Source organism: Mobula hypostoma, chromosome 5 (assembly GCF_963921235.1).
Source record: "Mobula hypostoma chromosome 5, sMobHyp1.1, whole genome shotgun sequence".
NCBI lineage: Eukaryota > Metazoa > Chordata > Chondrichthyes > Myliobatiformes > Myliobatidae > Mobula > Mobula hypostoma.
In genome coordinates this window covers 136,053,012-136,058,504 of record NC_086101.1, presented here as the reverse complement: position 1 = coordinate 136,058,504, position 5,493 = coordinate 136,053,012, and positions in this window count along the sequence as shown.

The window sequence follows — 5,493 nt, the reverse complement described above, 5'->3', positions numbered from 1 at the left end:
TGCTGGGAGGATGGTGGGCAATTATTCTGCATTATGGTGTAACAATCGGTATTATAATAATGGTTGTTAATCTTTTAATAGTTTTGTGTGAAATAACAGGACAAAGGAGAGGATATTAAGGAAACGAATGGGTTCTCGTTGAAACAGATGGATAAAAAGAGAATTTTGGTAGGGCTTTGAAACTGCATCGTTGCTTTATATACATATAGATGCATATTTCAATTACTGCATTTGGTGAAATGTGGTGTTGTAATGAAATGACAAAAAGGAGGGAATGTGGAAATGTACTTTACTTGTAGTAACAAAGTGGCATTTTTGTCTGTAACAAAATGGAACCTGTATTGTACCAGAATGCTTTGGTAATAGTTTTTGTGCAACATTATGCCAATGGAACCTGAGTCCTTGACAAACTGCAGGCCCAGCAGATTTGATTACTGGAAGAATGCCAAGTACACTGATTAAGCAGACATACAGAAAGTCCTTGAACTGAAGCTATACTTGGGTATAAAAGAGTGACTATGCTGTCTGTTTTTTTCGAAGATATCTCCGGCACTTGTGCAGTGCTAGTCTTCCCTTGCAGCAAATAAAATAAATGTACTTATGATTGATTCATTCTGAGTTAATTTGTTCTTTGTTATAAGACGTAGTGAAAAGGTACTCAATGTTCCCTACTAAACATACTTCAATTTAAATAGATGCACTCATTGACCCAAGAGAAGATTCTACTGTCATGATTTTTTAATATTGGAAGGGCTGTAAAGAGTCAAGTGACAAGCAAATCGACAAACTCCAACCCATTCTAGTTCTCAGGATATTTACAGTATTGGTCCAGTTAGGTTTCAGTACATGATTTGTATCCTTTGACCATGTCAATTGTGGAGAATTTGGCAAAGCTAATACAGTTGATCATGAATTGAGGTGGTTAAGACTTCCTCTTGTTGAAAATACTTATTGCTTTATATTGTGCACAATGGGTATTACTTGTCTGTGCCTGGATGTTGTTTAGGTCTTGCACAACGCAGGTAGAGATTGGTGTATTTTTTGATGCTGTGGCAAAATGAACACCATGAAAATTAACATAAACACTGTTAGTCTTACATCAAAAAAGATCATTGAAAAGCAGCTGAGAAAACAGGGTTTGGGTATTACATGAAGGAAACACTGTGATGTTCTGAAGATGAAATAATTGAAATAGTGCCCCAACGCTGTCACAACATAGAACAGTACTGCACAGGAACAGGCCCTTTGCCCCACAATGTTGGCCAAACTAATTAAACTAGTAATGAAATAACCAACAAAACTAATCTCTTCTGCTTGCACAAAAGCCATACCCCCACATTGTCTGCACATTAATGTGCCTAGCTGCAAGCTTCGCAATTCTATTTGCCCTCAGGACTACTCCTGGCAGTGCCATCCAGACACCCAACACTCTCTGTGTAAATAAACTTACCTTGCACATCTCATTTGAACTTATCCCCTCTCACCTTAAATATATTAGACATTTTGAAACTGGAAGGAGATACCGGCTGTCTACTCTATGTCTATTTGGCCTCCCCTCAGGCTCCACTACTCCACAGAAAAATAACCCCAATTTGTCCAACTTCTCCTCTAGTCCAGGCAGATTCCTGGCCAAAACTCTTTTCCACTAAAATGCAGTATTCCAGATGCAGCCTAACCAGAACTTTACAAAGCTGCAACTTAACTTCCTGATTCTTGAACTCAGTGCCATGACAAATAAAGGCAAGCATGCCTTATGCCTTTGTACCACCCTATCAGCATATGTAGCTGTTTTCAACGAGCTCTGGACTTGATCCTAACGTCCCTCTGCACAGCAACACTACTAAGGGTCCCACCATTAACTGCGTACTATCCTTCGACATTTGATCTCCCAAAGTGCACCAACTCAAGCTTCAGAGAAGGGATGATGTAGGGTCTTTGACCTGAAATGTATCTCTTCCCACAGATGCTACCCAACCCACTCATCATTGCCAGCATTTTTTCTCTCTGTTGCAGATTTACAGTACTGCAGATTTTTTTAAGTATAAACACCTCAGTTTCAAGTGTCACCTAAATGAGTACACTCTCTCACCACAGTACTGGGAGTATATACACTTAGTAGCCACTTTATTAGGTACACCAGCTCGTTAATGCAAATATCTAATCAGCCAATCATGCAGCAGCAACTCAATACATAAAAGCATGCAGAGATGGTCAGGAGGTTTGATTGATGTTCAGGTCAAACATCAGAATGAGGGAAGCAATGTGATCTAGGAGATTTTGACCATTGAATGATACTTGGTCCCAGGCGGTTGTGTTTGTGTATCTTAGAAGTTACTGATTTCCTGTAATTTCATGCTCAACAGTCTCTAGTTTAAAGAGAATGGTACAAAAAAACCATCTAGGGATCGACAGTTTTGTAGGTGATAACAACTTGTTTGTGAGAAGTCAGAGAATGGCCAGACTGGTTCAAACTGACAGGAAGGCGACAGTAACACAAACAACCACGTGTTAGAACAACATACATCAAAGTTGCTGGTGAACGCAGCAGGCCAAGCAGCATCTATAGGAAGAGGCGCAGTCGACGTTTCAGGCCGAGACCCTTCGTCAGGTCCTGATGAAGGGTCTCGGCCTGAAACGTCGACTGCGCCTCTTCCTATAGATGCTGCTTGGCCTGCTGCGTTCACCAGCAACTTTGATGTATGTTGCTTGAATTTCCAGCATCTGCAGAATTCCTGTTGTTTTGTACGTGTTAGAACAGTGGCTTGCAGAACATCTCTGAACGCACAGCACAGCACTCAAAGTGTTATGGGCTACAACAGCAGAAGACCACGAGCATACAGAAATACACTCAGAGGCCACTTATTGGGTACCTCCTGGCCATTAAGTGTAATTTTGTGCTTATGTGTACATCATGGGCACTAGCCTCCATAGTATCCAGGACATCTTCAATCAGAATCAGGTTTATTATCACCGGCATGTGATGTGAAATAGTAGCAGCAGTTCAATGCAATACATAATATAGAAGAATAAAAAAAAGTAATAATAATAAATAAATATTATTCAGTATACTTTATACAGTATACATACATTGAATAGATTAAAAATTGTGCAAAAAAACAGAAATACTATATATTAAAAAAAAGTAACGTAGTGTCCAAGGGTTCAATGTTCATTTAGGAATTGGATGGCAGAGGGGAAGAAGCTGTTCCTGAATCACTGAGTATGAGCCTTCAGGCTTCTATACCTCCTACCTGATGGTAACAGTAAGAAAAGGGCATGTCCTGGGTGCTGGAGGTCCTTAATAATGGACGCTCCTTGAAGATGTCCCGGGTACTTTGTAGATTAGTACCCAAGACGGAGCTGACTAAATTTACATCCCTCTGCAGCTTCTTTCGGTCCTGTGCAGTAGTGCCCCTCCCCCCCGCATACCAGACAGTGTTGCAGCCTGTCATAATGCTCTCCATGATACATCTATAGAAGTTTTTGAGTGTATTTGTTGACATACCAAATCTCTCCAAAATCCTAATAAAGTATAGCCACTGTCTTGCCTTCTTTATAATTCTACCAATATGTTGGGACCAGGTTAGATCCTTAGAGATCTTAACACCCAGGAACTTGAAACTGCTCGCTCTCTCCACTTCTGATCCCTCTAAGAGGATTGGTCTTACCTTTGTCTTACCCTTCTGGAAGTCCATAATCAGCTCTTTCACCTTACTGACGTTGAGTGCCAGTTTGTTGCTGCGGAACCACTCCACTAGTTGGCTTATCTTGCTCCTGTACGCCCTCTCATCACCACCAGAGATTCTACCAACAATGGTTGTATCATCAGCAAATTTATAGATGGTACTTGATCTATACTAGCCACACAGTCATGGGTATATAGTGAGTAGAACAGTGGGCTAAGACACACCCCTGAGGTGCGCCAGTGTTGATCGTCAGTGAGGAGGAGATGTTATCACCAATCCGCACAGATTGTGGTCTTCTGGTTAGGAAGTCCATGATCCAATTGCAGAGGGAGGTACAGAGCTCCAGGCTCTGCAACTTCTCAATCAGGATTGTGGGAATGATGGTATTAAATGCTGAGCTGTAGTCGATGAACAGCATCCTGACATAAGTGTTTGTACTGTCCGGGGGTCTAAAGCCACGTGGAGAGCCATTGAGATTGCATCTGCTGTTGACCTATTGTGGCGATAGGCAAATTGCAACGTGTCCAGGTCCTTGCTGAGGCTGGAGTTCAGTCTAGTCATGACCAACTCTCAAAGCATTTCATCACTGTAGACGTGAGTGCTACCAGGCGATAGTCATTAGGGTAGCTCACATTATTCTTCTTCGGCACTGGTATAATTGTTGCCTTTTTGAAGCAAGTGGGGACTTCCACCCATAGCAGTGAGAGGTTGAAAATGCCCTTGAGTTCTCCTGCCAGTTGGTTAGTACAGGTTTTCAGAGCTTTACTAGGTACTCCATTGGGACCTTCTGCCTTGCAAGGGTTCAGTCTCTTTGAAGACAGTCTAACATCAGCCTCTGAGACAGAGATCACAGGGTCATCAGGTGCAGCAGGGAGCTTCACAGCTGTAGTTGTATTCTCCCTTTCAAAGTGAGCACAGAAGGTGTTGAGTTCATCTGGTAGTGAAGCATCGCTGCCATTCATGCTATTGGGTTTTGCTTTGTAGGAAGTAATGTCTTGCTAGCCCTACCACGGTTGTCGTGCATCCAATGTCGCCTCCAACCTCGTTCAAAGTTGTCTCTTCGCCCTTGAAATAGCCCTCCGCAGATCATACCTGGTTTTCTGGTACAGGCCTGAATCGCCAGACTAGAATGCCTTCAGCAGACAATGTAATTCCTGGTTCATCCACGGCTTTTGGTTTGGGAATGTGCAATAAGCCTTTGTAGGTACACACTCATCCACACAGGTGCCTCAAAAAATGTCCATCATTAAGAACCCCCATCACCTAGGGCATGCCCTCTTCACATTGCTACCATCAGGAATGGGGTACAGGAGCCTGAAAGCAAACACTCAATGATTCAGGAACAGCTTCTTCCCCTCTGTCATCCGATTTCTGAATGGACAGTGAACCCATGAACTCCATCTCACTACTTTTTATTTAATTTAATTCAGCAATACACACAATGCTGGAGGAGCTCAGCAAGCCAGGCAGCAAATATGTTTAATTTAACTATTTAGTATGTATACTTACTGTAACTGACGGTTTTTTTTCTCTCTATTATCATGCATTGCATTATGCTGCTGCTGTAAAGACAACAAGTTTCACGACATATGCCGGTGTTATGGAACCTGATTTTATTTGCCTTTCATGGTGGACTGACAACTCACCAACTGGCCTTCCCAGTCTGTACCTTTTCCAGACCGCAACCTGCCGGTGCTGCGCATGCGCCCACCCACTGAGGACGCGAGCGACACGTCCCTCCTCTTCCTCTCCATGTGGCCACAAGGGACGGTGTTCGCAATGCGCTTGCGCGCAGACACCGTGGGTC